Genomic DNA, 17247 nt, shown 5'->3' on the forward strand with positions numbered 1-17247 from the left:
AGTCTACGGTGAGGGCCGTCGACGGTGGCGGTGGGGGTGGGGTTGGGGGCGGCTGTGGGGCGAGAGGGGGAGAGTGGATCGGGGGAGAGGAGTGGATCGGGGAAGTTAGGGTTTGGGTGAGAGGGTGAGGGGGTGAGGGCTGCCGTTGGACCCAGAAGCATCCAACGGTGGTTGAGGCATGATCCGCGTGATATGCCTATGAACCAATCAGAGCGCACCAAGCAAGTTGCAGATTTTTTGACCATATAAATTGGTCATTGATTACATACAAATTTTTCATTTCATTTTTCAATGCTCAAAATGAGTTTTTTGTGAAAGACCTATCAAATATTTGTTCAAATGATGGCATATTTTGCACAAGTTTACATCTTAGATTGGCAAACAATATTGACAAAGGGAGTTTTTATTTCTTTTGCATGAAAAAACAATTTTCCATTTTTTGAGTGCTCAAAATAAGTTTTTTTGTGAAGAACCTATCAAATATTTTTTGTAAAATTTTACCAAATCATTTTTCTAAAATACTAGGCCATATTTAATGCATAATTGACCAAATGGTTAGGTGTTAAAAGTTTTGATCCACCTTTGGTGAAAAAGACAAATTTCCGCCGTTTCAGCTGGAAGTGGGGGAAATTTGAACTGTGGCTGCCTCATAGTTTGCTATTTATTTTTTCCAAAATTTATTTCTAGGTACAAAAGTATCTATTTAATCAGAGAAACATCAAAAGTTTTCCAAGATTCAACCACTAGCTAGGAACGGTCAAGCCCGTCGTTTTGACCACATTTTGAAACGGGCATAAAAAATTCAAAAAAATTGAAAAAATTGGAAAACCTTCGCATTGTGTCATTATATGTGGCCAAGTTCCTAAGAAAAATAACAAACTTGTAATACGGCAATTATTTTTAAAAAGTGTTCTCAGAAACGAGCTATCACGTGTGGAGATCAATGGCTTTCAAGTCAAATGATCAATCTTATGGCCACATTCATGGCATAGTTTGTTCAAATGATCTCATATTGTGCACAAGGGTGCATATTGGAATGGCAAACAATGTTGCCTAAGGAAGTTTTCATTTTTTTGGACGAAAAAACTATTTTCCATTTTTCGAGTGCCCAAAGGGAGGTTTTTTTGTGAAGGACCTCCCAAATAATTATTGCATAATTGGACCAAATTAATTTTCTAAAATAATAGGCCATGTTTAATGCATAATTGACAAAATGGTTGGGTGCCAAAAGTTTTTATCCACCTCTGGTGAAAAAGACAAATTTCTGCCGATTCAGGAGGAAGCGGGACAAATATGAACTGCAGCTGCCTCATAGTTTGCTCTTTATTTTTTCAAAAAATCATTTCTAGGTACATCAGTATCTATTTAATCAGAGAAACACCAAGAAAATTCCAAGATTCAACCACTAGCTAGGAACGGTCATTTACGCCGTTTTGACCACATTTTGAAATGAGCATAAAAAATTTAAAAAAAATCAAAAAATTGGAAAACCTTCGCATTGTGTCGTTATATGTGACCGAGTTTCCAGGAAAAATAATAAACTTATAATACGGTAATTATTTTAAAAAAGTGTTCTCAGAAATGAGCTATCAAGTGTGAAGATTCATGGCTTTCAAGCCAAATGATCAATCTTATGGCCACATTCATGGCATAGTTTGTTCAAATGATCTAATATTGTGCACAAGGGTGCATCTTCGAATTCCAAACAATGTTGCCTAAGGAAGTTTTCATTTTCTTTGCACGGAAAATTCATTTTTCATTTTCCGAGTGCCCGAAATGAGGTTTTTTTGTGAAGGAACTACCAAATAATTGTTGCACAAATGGACCAAATCAATTTTATAAAATACTAGGCCATATATAATGCACAATTGACAAAATGGTTGGGTGAAAAAAGTTTTGATCCACCTCTGATGAAAAAGACAAATTGTCGTCGATTCAGTTGGAAACGGGTCAAATTTGAACTGTAGCTGCCTCATAGTTTGCTCTTTATTTTTTCCAAAAATCATTTCTAGGTACATAAGTATCTATTTAATCATAGAAACACCAAAAAATTCCAAGATTCAACCACTAGCTAGGAACGGTCAAGCCCGCCGTTTTGACCGCATATTGAAACGGGCATAAAAAATTCAAAAAAAATCAAAAAATTGGAAAACCTTCGCATTGTGTCATTATATGTGACCAAGTTTCCAGGAAAAATAATAAACTTGTAATACGGTAATTATTTTAAAAAAGTGTTCTCAGAAATGAGCTATCAAATGATCAATCTTATGGCCACATTCATGGCATAGTTTGTTCAAACGATCTCATATTGTGCACAAGGGTGCATATTGGAATAGCCAACAATGTTGCCTAAGGAAGTTTTCATTTTCGTTGGACGAAAAAACCATTTACAATTTTTCGAGTGCCCGAAAGGAGGTTCTTTTGTGAAGGAACTACGAAATAATTGTTGCAAAATTGGACCAAATCATTTTTATAAAATACTAGGCCATATTTAATGCACAATTGACAAAATGGTCTGGTGTAAATTTTTTTGATCCACCTCTCGTGAAAAAGACAAATTTCTGCCGATTCAGTTGGAAGCGGGTCAAATTTGAACTGCAGCTGCCTCATAGTTTGCTATTTATTTTTTCCAAAAATCATTTCTAGTTACATAAGGACCTATTTAATCATAAATACATGGTTTGGTGGCGATACGTCGAGGTTTGGGCGGTGGCCGAGGGCCCCAACTCTAGAGCGCGTAAACTCGCATGCCTGCCGCGTGGTCACCGCATGACCGTGGCGTTGCCATGTGTTCTGGGCGGCCTAGGCATGTCTAGTGGGTTGGGCACTCCCCAGGTTGGTGCTAGGAAGAAAATTACAACATAAGATTCTCACGAGGAGACCAATCGATGCTCAAACATGAATTAGCAGCCAAGTGTTTGATTAGCGGTATGGGAAATGTACATGGCTAATGGGCGTGAGTTTTGGCTGAGGATGATCAGTTACTAAGAAGACCGTTTTCACAAATTTTCAGCTCAAAAGGAGGAGCCTAGGTGGTACTTGCTTCGCAAACCACCACACTGTACATAAATACGAATGTTGAAGCTCGGCTCAAAATAATGAATGGATGGAGCTGGCATTTGGTGGAGGATGGTTATTTGGGCATAGGAAAGCACTATAGAAAATGGATACTATTTGGACATGCCAAAGTGGTACTTCCTTCACAAACTGTTACTCTGAACAGAATAGGAAAATGAATATTTTTGAATTATTTTTGAACTAGGCAAGGAAGGTTTTTACATATTTTACGAAGATATGACCCAAAGAATTTATGAGATTTTTTGGGGAATTTTGGGAATGACAGAAATATAGGTTGCTTCACAACCTAGGGAAAAAACTGCCACATGGACATGACACATAGGCAAAACTGATGAGGTGGCGCCTAGTCATAGCAACCCACCACAATTTACAAGGATATGACCATCTATATTGGTCGTTAACAACTAGAAATAAGGCAGCGGACTAGCGCTGTTAGCTTTATGACCATTTCATGTAAGGAAATTATGACCTTTCTGACCAAAATGGTCGCAATGGTTTAGGGTTTGGAGCCCCTCGAACAGCTTTTGACCAATTGGTCTCAAATGGTCATAAATGTATGACCAATTCTTCCAGGGTAACTGACAGAAGGTCATAAGTTGACATATTTCTTGTAGTGTTGGGGGGTAGCAATGCCACCGGAGTGTCGCACCGGGACCTCATACATGCGGGGTGTTGTGGTGGCATGTACGAAGAGGCGACACGCGTCTCCGGGGTGTGCCCCCCTCATAGACGTTTGTATTAGTTCAGCCCATAGGAACACTTTGGAGCAACATCCGGGCCATACCCACAGCAAGATCCCCTCTGTGGAGACCCTACGCGTCTTTTTCACCCCTCCAAGGGCCGGCGACGGCGCCGTCCGTGAGGGAGGCCACAACCCGAAGACGCGTGCCGCCTCTTCGGACATGCCACGACACCACCCTGCATGTATGAGGGCCCGGTGTGACGCTCCGGTGGCATTGCTACCCCCCAGGGGCCCTGTCCCGCCCAACCCTGTAGCGTTAGACCACGAGATCTAGCCCTTCGACTTTACATGGACGGGCTTTGACCAGTGGAACTCTCCCCCCGGTTGTGTTAGGTCAGCCCATAGGAACACTTTGGAGCAACATCCGGGCCATACCCACATCAAGATCCCCTCCATGGAGACCCTACGCGTCTGTTTCACCCATCCAGGTGCTGGCGACGGCGCCGTCCGTGAGGGGGGCCTGTTGGGGAACGTTGCAGAAAACAAAAAATTTCCTACTCGTTTCACCAAGATCATCTAGGAGTTCATCTAGCAACGAGTGATTAGATGCATCTACATACCTTTGTAGATCGCGCACGGAAGCGTTCAAAAGAACGGTGATGATGTAGTCGTACTCGACGTGATCCAAATCACCGATGACCAGCGCCGAACGGACGGCACCTCCGCGTTCAACACACGTACGGGACGGGAGACGTCTCCTCCTTCTTGATCCAGCAAGGGGGGAGGAGAGGTTGATGAAGATCCAGCAGCACGACGGCGTGGTGGTGGATGCAGGGCGTCACAGCAGCAGGGCTTCGCCGAGACTACGAGGGAGAGACGTAACGGGGGGAGATGGAGGCGCCAGGGGCTGGTGTAAAATCCCTCCTCTCCCCCCACTATATATAGGGGTGCCAGGGGGGGGCGCCGGCCCTAGTAGATGAGATCTACTAGGGGGGGCGGCGGCCAAGGGGAGGTTTCCCTCCCCCCCAAGGCACCTAGGGGTGACTTCCACCACATGGACTCTTCCATGGTGGAAACCCTAGGCGCATGGGCCTATAGGGGCTGGTGCCCTTGGCCCATCTAGGCCAAGGCGCACCCCCTACAGCCCATGTGGCCCCCCGGGACAGGTGGCCCCACCCGGTGGACCCCCGGGACCCTTCCGGTGGTCCCGGTACAATACCGATAACCCCGAAACTTGTCCCGATGCCCGAAATAGCACTTCCTATATATAATTCTTTACCTCCGGACCATTCCGGAACTCCTCGTGACGTCCGGGATCTCATCCGGGACTCCGAACAACATTCGGGTTTCTGCATATACATATCTTCATAACCCTAGCATCACCGAACCTTAAGTGTGTAGACCCTACGGGTTCGGGAGACAAGCAGACATGACCGAGACGACTCTCCGGTCAATAACCAATAGCGGGATCTGGATACCCATGTTGGCTCCCACATGCTCTACGATTATCTCATCGGATGAACCACGATGTCGAGGATTCAATCAATCCCGTACGCTATTCCCTTTGTCTATCGATATGTTACTTGCCCGAGATTCGATCGTCGGTATCCCAATACCTCGTTCAATCTCGTTACTGGCAAGTCACTTTACTCGTACCGTAATGCATGATCCCGTGACCAGACACTTGGTCACTCTGAGCTCATTATGATGATGCATTACCGAGTGGGCCCAGTGATACCTCTCCGTCATACGGAGTGACAAATCCCAGTCTTGATCCATGTCACCCAACAGACACTTTCGGAGATACCCGTAGTCTACCTTTATAGTCACCCAGTTACGTTGTGACGTTTGGCATACTCAAAGCACTCCTACGGTATCCGGGAGTTACACGATCTCATGGTCTAAGGAAAAGATACTTTGACATTGGGAAACTCTAGCAAACAAACTATACGATCTTGTGCTATGTTTAGGATTGGGTCTTGTCCATCACATCATTCTCCCAATGATGTGATCTCGTTATCAATGACATCCAGTGTCCATAGTCAGGAAACCATGACTATCTGTTGATCAACGAGCTAGTCAACTAGAGGCTCACTAGGGACATGTTGGTGTCTGTTATTCACACATGTATTACGATTTCCGGATAACACAATTATAGCATGAATAAAGACAATTATCATGAACAAGGAAATATAATAATAATGCTTTTATTATTGCCTCTAGGGCATATTTCCAACAGTCTCCCACTTGCACTAGAGTCAATAATCTAGTTACATTGTGATGAATCGAACACCCATGGAATTCTGGTGTTGATCATGTTTTGCTCTAGGGAGAGGTTTAGTCAACGGATCTGCTATATGCAGGTCCGTATGTACTTTACAAATCTCTATGTCTCCATCTTGAACATTTTCACGAATGGAGTTGAAGCGACGCTTGATGTGCCTTGTCTTCTTGTGAAACCTGGGCTCCTTGGCAAGTGCAATAGCTGCAGTGTTGTCACAGAAGAGCTTGATCGGCCCCGATGCATTGGGTATGACTCCTAGGTCGGTGATGAACTCCTTCACCCATATTGCTTCATGTGCTGCCTCCGAGGCTGCCATGTACTCCGCTTCACATGTAGATCCCACCACGACGCTTTGCTTGCAACTGCACCAGCTTACTGCCCCACCATTCAAAATATACACGTATCCGGTTTGTGACTTAGAGTCATCCAGATCTGTGTCGAAGCTAGCGTCGACGTAACCCTTTACGACGAGCTCTTCGTCACCTCCATAAACGAGAAACATTTCCTTAGTCCTTTTCAGGTACTTCAGGATATTCTTGACCGCTGTCCAGTGTTCCTTGCCGGGATTACTTTGGTACCTTCCTACCAAACTTACGGCAAGGTTAACATCAGGTCTGGTACACAGCATGGCATACATAATAGAACCTATGGCTGAGGCATAGGGGATGATGCTCATCTCTTCTATATCTTCTGCCGTGGTCGGACATTGAGCTGAGCTCAATTTCATACCTTGTAACACAGGCAAGAACCCTTTCTTGGATTGATCCATATTGAACTTCTTCAATATCTTATCAAGGTATGTGCTTTGTGAAAGACCTATGAGGCGTCTTGATCTATCTCTATAGATTTTGATGCCTAATATATAAGCAGCTTCTCCAAGGTCCTTCATTGAAAAACTTTTATTCAAGTAGACCTTGATGCTGTCCAAGAGTTCTATATCATTTCCCATCAAAAGTATGTCATCTACATATAATATGAGAAATGCTACAGAGCTCCCACTCACTTTCTTGTAAACGCAGGCTTCTCCATAAGTCTGTGTAAACCCAAACGCTTTGATCATCTCATCAAAGCGAATGTTCCAACTCCGAGATGCTTGCACCAGCCCATAAATCGAGCGTTGGAGCTTGCACACTTTGTCAGCATTCTTAGGATCGACAAAACCTTCCGGATGCATCATATACAATTCTTCCTTAAGGAAACCATTAAGGAATGCCGTTTTGACGTCCATTTGCCATATTTCGTAATCATAGAATGCGGCAATTGCTAACATGATTCGGACGGACTTCAGCTTCGCTACCGGTGAGAAAGTCTCATCGTAGTCAACCCCTTGAACTTGTCGATAACCCTTAGCGACAAGCCGAGCTTTATAGATGGTCACATTACCATCCGCGTCTGTCTTCTTCTTAAAGATCCATTTATTTTCTATGGCTCGCCGTTCAACGGGCAAGTCAGTCAAAGTCCATACTTCGTTTTCATACATGGATCCTATCTCGGATTTCATGGCTTCTAGCCATTTGTCGGAATCCGGGCCCGCCATCGCTTCTTCATAGTTCGAAGGTTCACCGTTGTCTAACAACATGATTTCCAAGACAGGGTTGCCGTACCACTCTGGTGCGGAACGTGTCCTTGTGTCCACTAGTAGGACTCCTCCCCCTTGGAAACCCTAGGCGCATGGGCCTTGTGGGGCTGGTGCCCTTGGCCCAAGCAGGCCAAGGCGCACCCCCTACAGCCCATGTGGCCCCCGGGGATGGGTGGCCCCACCCGGTGGGCCCCCGGGACCCCTCCGGTGGTCCCGGTACAATACCGATAACCCCGAAACTTGTCCCGATGCCCGAAACAGGACTTCCCATATATAAATCTTTACCTCCGGACCATTCCGGAACTCCTCGTGACGTCCGGGATCTCATACGGGACTCCGAACAACATTCGGGTTACTGCATATACATATCCCTACAACCCTAGCGTAACCGAACCTTAAGTGTGTAGACCCTACGGGTTCGGGAGACAAGCAGACATGACCGAGACGACTCTCTGGTCAATAACCAACAGCGGGATCTGGATACCCATGTTGGCTCCCACATGCTCCACGATGATCTCATCGGATGAACCATGATGTCGAGGATTCTATCAACCCCGTACGCTATTCCCTTTGTCTATCGATATGTTACTTGCCCGAGATTCGATCGTCGGTATCCCAATACCTCGTTCAATCTCGTTACCGGCAAGTCACTTTACTCGTACCGTAATGCATGATCCCGTGACCAGACACTTGGTCACTCTGAGCTCATTATGATGATGCATTACCGAGTGGGCCCAGTGATACCTCTCCGTCATACGGAGTGACAAATCCCAGTCTTGATCCATGTCACCCAACAGACACTTTCGGAGATACCCGTAGTCTACCTTTATAGTCACCCAGTTACGTTGTGACGTTTGGCATACCCAAAGCACTCCTACGGTATCCGGGAGTTACACGATCTCATGGTCTAAGGAAAAGATACTTTGACATTGGAAAACTCTAGCAAATGAACTATACGATCTTGTGCTATGTTTAGGATTGGGTCTTATCCATCACATCATTCTCCTAATGATATGATCTCGTTATCAATGACATCCAGTGTCCATAGTCAGGAAACCATGACTATCTGTTGATCAACGAGCTAGTCAACTAGAGGCTCACTAGGGACATATTGGTGTCTGTTATTCACACATGTATTACGATTTCCGGATAACACAATTATAGCATGAATAAAGACAATTATCATGAACAAGGAAATATAATAATAATGCTTTTATTATTGCCTCTAGGGCATATTTCCAACAGTCTCCCACTTGCACTAGAGTCAATAATCTAGTTACATTGTGATGAATCGAACACCCATGGAATTCTGGTGTTGATCATGTTTTGCTCTAGGGAGAGGTTTAGTCAACGGATCTGCTACATTCAGGTCCGTATGTACTTTACAAATCTCTATGTCTCCATCTTGAACATTTTCACGAATGGAGTTGAAGCGACGCTTGATGTGCCTTGTCTTCTTGTGAAACCTGGGCTCCTTGGCAAGTGCAATAGCTCCAGTGTTGTCACAGAAGAGCTTGATCGGCCCCGACGCATTGGGTATGACTCCTAGGTCGGTGATGAACTCCTTCACCCATATTTCTTCATGTGCTGCCTCCGAGGCTGCCATGTACTCCGCTTCACATGTAGATCCCGCCACGACGCTTTGCTTGCAACTGCACCAGCTTACTACCCCACCATTCAAAATATACACGTATCCGGTTTGTGACTTAGAGTCATCCAGATCTGTGTCGAAGCTAGCGTCGACGTAACCCTTTACGACGAGCTCTTCGTCACCTCCATAAACGAGAAACATTTCCTTAGTCCTTTTCAGGTACTTCAGGATATTCTTGACCGCTGTCCAGTGTTCCTTGCCGGGATTACTTTGATACCTTCCTACCAAACTGACGGCAAGGTTAACATCAGGTCTGGTACACAGCATGGCATACATAATAGAACCTATGGCTGAGGCATAGGGGATGACGCTCATCTCTTCTATATCTTCTGCCGTGGTCGGACATTGAGCTGAGCTCAATTTCATACCTTGTAACACAGGCAAGAACCCCTTCTTGGATTGATCCATATTGAACTTCTTCAATATCTTATCAAGGTATGTGCTTTGTGAAAGACCTATGAGGCGTCTCGATCTATCTCTATAGATTTTGATGCCTAATATATAAGCAGCTTCTCCAAGGTCCTTCATTGAAAAACTTTTATTCAAGTAGGCCTTGATGCTGTCCAAGAGTTCTATATCATTTCCCACCAAAAGTATGTCATCTACATATAATATGAGAAATGCTACAGAGCTCCCACTCACTTTCTTGTAAACGCAGGCTTCTCCATAAGTCTGTGTAAACCCAAACGCTTTGATCATCTCATCAAAGCGAATGTTCCAACTCCGAGATGCTTGCACCAGCCCATAAATCGAGTGTTGGAGCTTGCACACTTGGTCAGCATTCTTAGGATCGACAAAACCTTCCGGCTGCATCATATACAATTCTTCCTTAAGGAAACCATTAAGGAATGCCGTTTTGACGTCCATTTGCCATATTTCGTAATCATAGAATGCGGCAATTGCTAACATGATTCAGATGGACTTCAGCTTCGCTACCGGTGAGAAAGTCTCATCGTAGTCAACCCCTTGAACTTGTCGATAACCCTTAGCAACAAGCCGAGCTTTATAATGGTCACATTACCATCCGCGTCTGTCTTCCTCTTAAAGATCCATTTATTTTCTATGGCTCGCCGCTCAACGGGCAAGTCAGTCAAAGTCCATACTTTGTTTTCATACATGGATCCTATCTCGGATTTCATGGCTTCTAGCCATTTGTCGGAATCTGGGCCCGCCATCGCTTCTTCATAGTTCGAAGGTTCACCGTTGTCTAACAACATGATTTCCAAGACGGGGTTGCCATACCACTCTGGTGCGGAACGTGTCCTTGTGGACCTTCGAATTTCAGTAGGGGCTTGATCAGAAGTATCTTGATCATTGTCATTAACTTCCTCTCTAGTCGGTGCAGGCACCTCAGGAACATTTTCTTGAGTTGCGCCATTTTCCGGTTCAAGAGGTAATACTTCATCAAGCTCTACTTTCCTCCCACTTACTTCTTTCGAGAGAAACTCTTTCTCCAGAAAGGACCCATTCTTGGCAACAAAGATCTTGCCTTCGGATCTAAGGTAGAAGGTGTACCCAATAGTTTCTTTTGGGTATCCTATGAAGACGCATTTTTCCGACTTGGGTTCGAGCTTTTCAGGTTGGAGTTTCTTGACATAAGCATCGCATCCCCAAACTTTTAGAAACGACAGCTTAGGTTTCTTCCCAAACCATAATTCATACGGTGTCGTCTCAACGGATTTCGACGGAGCCCTATTTAAAGTGAATGCGGCAGTCTCTAAAGCATAGCCCCAAAAGGATAGCGGTAAATCGGTAAGAGACATCATAGATCGCACCATATCTAATAGAGTGTGATTACGACGTTCGGACACACCATTACGCTGAGGTGTTCCAGGCGGCGTGAGTTGTGAAACTATTCCACATTTTCTTAAGTGTGTGCCAAACTCGTGACTCAAGTATTCTCCTCCATGATCTGTTCGTAGAAACTTGATTTTCCTGTCACGTTGATTTTCAACCTCATCTGAAATTCCTTGAACTTTTCAAAGGTTTCAGACTTGTGTTTCATTAAGTAGATATACCCATACCTACTTAAATCATCAGTGAGGGTGAGAACATAACGATAGCCACCGCGAGCCTCAACACTCATTGGACCGCACACATCAGTATGTATGATTTCCAATAAGTCGGTTGCTCGCTCCATTGTTCCTGAGAACGGAGTCTTGGTCATTTTACCCATAAGGCATGGTTCGCATGTGTGAAATGATTCATAATCAAGAGACTCTAAAAGTCCATCAGCATGGAGCTTCTTCATGCGTTTGACACCTATGTGACCAAGGCGGCAGTGCCACAGGTATGTGGGACTATCATTATCAACCTTACTTCTTTTGGTACTCACATTATGAACATGTGTAGCATCACGTTCGAGATTCATAAAGAATAAACCATTCACCATAGGATCATGACCATAAAACATATCTCTCATAAAAATGGAACAACCATTATTCTCAGATTTAAAAGAGTAGCCATCTCGAATTAAATGAGATCCCGACACAATGTTCATGCTCAAAGCTGGCACTAAATAACAATTATTAAGGTTTAAAACTAATCCCGAAGGGAGATGCAGAGGTAGCGTGCCGACGGCGACCACATTGACCTTGGAACCATTCCCGACGCGCATCGTCACCTCGTCCTTTACCAGTTTCCGCTTATTCTGCAGCCCCTGCTTTGAGTTACAAATGTGAGCAACTGCGCCGGTATCAAATACCCAGGAGCTACTACGGGCACTAGTAAGGTACACATCAATTACATGTATATCACATATACCTTCTGTTTTGCCGGCCTTCTTATCCGCTAAGTACTTAGGGCAGTTCCGCTTCCAGTGACTACTTCCCTTGCAATAAAAGCACTCAGTCTCGGGCTTGGGTCCATTCTTTGGCTTCTTCCCGGCAGCTTGCTTGCCGGGCGCAGCAACCTCCTTGCCGTCCTTCTTGAAGTTCTTTTTACCCTTGCCTTTCTTGAACTTAGTGGTTTTATTGACCATCAACACTTGATGTTCCTTCCCGACTTCTACCTCTGCTGATTTCAGCATAGCAAATACTTCAGGAATGGTCTTTTCCATCCCCTGCATATTAAAGTTCATCACAAAGCTCTTGTAGCTTGGTGGAAGCGACTGGAGGATTCTGTCAATGACCGCATCATCCGGGAGATTAACTCCCAGCTGAGTCAAGCGGTTATGCAACCCAGACATAGTGAGTATGTGCTCACTGACAGAACTGTTTTCCTCCATCTTACAGCTGAAGAATTTGTCGGAGACTTCATATCTCTCGACCCGGGCATGAGCTTGGAAAACCATTTTCAGCTCTTCGAACATCTCATATGCTCCATGTCTCTCAAAACGCTTTTGGAGCCCCGGCTCTAGGCTGTAAAGCATGCCGCACTGAACGAGGGAGTAGTCATCGGAACGTGCCTGCCAAGCGTTCATAACATCTTGTTCTGCAGGGAGAACGGGTGCGTCACCAAGCGGTGCTTGTAGGACATAATCTTTCTTGGCAGCTATGAGGATGATCCTCAGGTTCCGGACCCAGTCCGTATAGTTGCTGCCATCGTCTTTCAGCTTGGTTTTCTCTAGTAACGCGTTGAAGTTGAGGACTACGTTGGCCATTTAATCTACAAGACATATTGTAAAATATTTAGACTAAGTTCATGATAATTAAGTTCAACTAATCAAATTATTAATGAACTCCCACTTAGATTAGACATCCCTCCAGTCATCTAAGTATTACATGATCCGAGTTTAACTAGACCGTGTCCGATCATCACGTGAGACGGACTAGTCAACGTCGGTGAACATCTTCATGTTGATCGTATCTTCTATACGACTCATGCTCGACTTTTCGGTCTTCTGTGTTCCGAGGCCATGTCTGTACATGCTAGGCTCGTCAAGTTAACCTAAGTGTTTGCATGTGTAAATCTGTCTTACACCCGTTGTATGTGAACGTCTGAATAAAACACCCGATCATCACGTGGTGTTTTGAAACAGCGAACTGTCGCAACGGTGCATAGTTAGGGGGAACACTTCTTGAATTTATTGTGAGGGATCATCTTATTTACTACCGTCGTTCTAAGTAAACAAGATGCAAAACATGATAAACATCACATGCAATCAAATAATAAACGTTACATGATATGGCCAATATCACATAGCTCCTTTGATCTCCATCTTGGGGCTCCATGATCATCTTGTCACCGGCTTGACACCATGATCTCCATCATCATGATCTCCATCATCGTGTCTCCATGAAGTTGCTCGCCAACTATTACTTCTACTACTATGGCTAACGCGTTTAGCAATAAAGTAAAGTAATTTACATGGCGTTTCTCGATGACACGCAGGTCATAAAAAGAATAAAGACAACTCCTATGGCTCCTGCCGGTTGTCATACTCATCGACATGCAAGTCGTGAATCCTATTACAATAGCATGAACATCTCATACATCACATATAGATCATTCATCATTCATCACAACTTTGGCCATATCATATCACAAACCACTTGCTGCAAAAACAAGTTAGACGTCCTCTAATTGTTGTTGCAAGTTTTATGTGGCTGAATTAGGGTTCTAGCAAGAACGTTTTCTTACCTACGTTAAAGCCACAACGTGATTTGTCAACTTCTATTTGCCCTTCATAAGGACCCCGTTCATCGATTCCGCTCCAACTAAAGTGAGAGAGACAGACACCCGCCAGCCACCTTATGCAACTAGTGCATGTTAGTCGGTGGAACCGGTCTCACGTAAGCGTACGTGTAAGGTTGGTCCGGGCCGCTTCATCCCACAATACCGCTGAAGCAAGAAAGGACTAGTAACGGCAAGAAAGTTGACAAATCTACGCCCACAACAAATTGTGTTCTACTCGCGCAAGAAGAACTACGCATAGACCTAGCTCATGATGCCACTGATGGGGAACGTTGCAGAAAACAAAAAATTTCCTACTCGTTTCACCAAGATCATCTAGGAGTTCATCTAGCAACGAGTGATTAGATGCATCTGCATACCTTTGTAGATCGCGCACGGAAGCGTTCAAAAGAACGGTGATGATGTAGTCGTACTCGACATGATCCAAATCACCGATGACCAGCGCCGAACGGACGGCACCTCCGCGTTCAACACACGTACGGGACGGGAGACGTCTCCTCCTTCTTGATCCAGCAAGGGGGGAGGAGAGGTTGATGAAGATCCAGCAGCACGACGGCGTGGTGGTGGATGCAGGGCGTCACAGCAGCAGGGCTTCGCCGAGACTACGAGGGAGAGACGTAACGGTGGGAGATGGAGGCGCCAGGGGCTGGTGTAAAATCCCTCCTCTCCCCCCCACTATATATAGGGGTGCCAGGGGGGGCGCCGGCCCTAGTAGATGAGATCTACTAGGGGGGGCGGCGGCCAAGGGGAGGTTTCCCTCCCCCCCAAGGCACCTAGGGGTGCCTTCCACCACATGGACTCTTCCATGGTGGAAACCCTAGGCGCATGGGCCTATAGGGGCTGGTGCCCTTGGCCCATCTAGGCCAAGGCGCACCCCCTACAGCCCATGTGGCCCCCCGGGACAGGTGGCCCCACCCGGTGGACCCCCGGGACAGGTGGCCCCACCCGGTGGACCCCCGGGACCCTTCCGGTGGTCCCGGTACAATACCGATAACCCCGAAACTTGTCCCGATGCCCGAAATAGCACTTCCTATATATAATTCTTTACCTCCGGACCATTCCGGAACACCTCGTGACGTCCGGGATCTCATCCGGGACTCCAAACAACATTCAGGTTTCTGCATATACATATCTTCATAACCCTAGCGTCACCGAACCTTAAGTGTGTAGACCCTACGGGTTCGGGAGACAAGCAGACATGACCGAGACGACTCTCCTGTCAATAACCAACAACGGGATCTGGATACCCATGTTGGCTCCCACATGCTCCACGATGATCTCATCGGATGAACCACGATGTCGAGGATTCAATCAATCCCGTACGCTATTCCCTTTGTCTATCGATATGTTACTTGCCCGAGATTCGATCGTCCGTATCCCAATACCTCATTCAATCTCGTTACTGGCAAGTCACTTTACTCGTACCGTAATGCATGATCCCGTGACCAGACACTTGGTCACTCTGAGCTCATTATGATGATGCATTACCGAGTGGGCCCAGTGATACCTATCCGTCATACGGAGTGACAAATCCCAGTCTTGATCCATGTCACCCAACAGACACTTTCGGAGATACCCGTAGTCTACCTTTATAGTCACCCAGTTACGTTGTGACGTTTGGCATACTCAAAGCACTCCTACGGTATCCGGGAGTTACACGATCTCATGGTCTAAGGAAAAGATACTTTGACATTGGAAAACTCTAGCAAACGAACTATACGATCTTGTGCTATGTTTAGGATTGGGTCTTGTCCATCACATCATTCTCCCAATGATGTGATCTCGTTATCAATGACATCCAGTGTCCATAGTCAGGAAACCATGACTATCTGTTGATCAACGAGCTAGTCAACTAGAGGCTCACTAGGGACATGTTGGTGTCTGTTATTCACACATGTATTAAGATTTCCGGATAACACAATTATAGCATGAATAAAGACAATTATCATGAACAAGGAAATATAATAATAATGCCTTTATTATTGCCTCTAGGGCATATTTCCAACAGGGCCACACCCCGGAGACGCGTGCCGCCTCTTTGGACATGCCATGACACCATCCTGCATGTATGAGGGCCCGATGCGATGCTCCGGTGGCTTTGCTACCCCCCAGGGGCCCCGTCCCGCCTAACCCTGTAGTGTTAGACCACGAGATCTAGCCCTTTGACTTTACACAGACGGGCTTTGACCAATGGAACTCTCCACCCGGTTGTGTTAGGTCAGCCCATAGGAAAACTTTGGAGCAACATCCGGGCCACACCCACAGCAAGATCCCCTGCGTGTAGACCTGACGCGTCCGTTCCCCCCATCCAGGTGTCGGCGGCGCCGCCATCCGCGAGGCGGGGGGCACACCCCGGAGATGCGCGTCGCCTCTTTGGACATGGCACCACACCACCCCGCATGTATGAGGGCCCGGTGCGACGCTCCGGTGGTATTGCTATCCCCCAGGCCCCTATCCCGCCTCTTCAGACATGGCACCACATCGCCCCGCATGTATGAGGGCCCGGTTAGACGGGACAGTGTACCTGGGGGGTAGCAATGCCGCTAGGTGTTGCTTTGGGCCCTCCTACGGTTGTGGAAGCGTGGTGGCTGGCGCAGGCAACCGACACGCAGCTCTGGGGTGTGCCCCCCCTCATCGGCGTCGCTGTGGGGCACGGCGGCAGCAACGTCCGTGAGGGGGGAATCGATATACCATCGGGGTATGTTTTTTTGTTAGATAAGGCACATTTATGTTGTGAAAAAAAAGGAAAAAGTAAATAATATAAATAAAACATTAAAAAATATATATATTAAAAAATAGAGGTATGCCGATGGCAAGGCCGTCGGCATACCTGCGCACACGACCACGGATCGATGACGTGGCAAAGGGCAGGGATCAATGACGTGGCAACATCCATGGGCCAGGCCTATGCCGACGGCCAGGCCGTCAGCATAGATTTGCCACCCCACGGACCGGCGAGCGACGCGGATCGATGACATGGCGGGCGACACGGATCGATGACGTGTGGGCTATGCCGACGGCCGCCGTTAGCCCGTCGTCGTAGACTGACGCCGTCAAAAGGCCGTTTCCGCCTGGGTAGCCGGGCCCACGTGCTATGCCAATGGGCTCCTCTATGCCGACGGCCACCGCAGGCATATTTCTCGCGACGCCGACGGCTGAGCTTTGCCGACGGGGGCTGTCGGCATAGATGGATATACGCCGACGACTTTTCTATGCCGACGGCTTGGGCTGGGCCGTCGGTATAGGCCAATCTATGCCGACGGGGGCCGTCGGCATAGGTTCGGCCGTCGGCATCGCCTGTTATTCTGGTAGTGAAATGCCCACATGGACTGGGTCCC

Source organism: Triticum dicoccoides, chromosome 7B, assembly GCF_002162155.2.
Source record: "Triticum dicoccoides isolate Atlit2015 ecotype Zavitan chromosome 7B, WEW_v2.0, whole genome shotgun sequence".
Classification (NCBI taxonomy): domain Eukaryota; kingdom Viridiplantae; phylum Streptophyta; class Magnoliopsida; order Poales; family Poaceae; genus Triticum; species Triticum dicoccoides.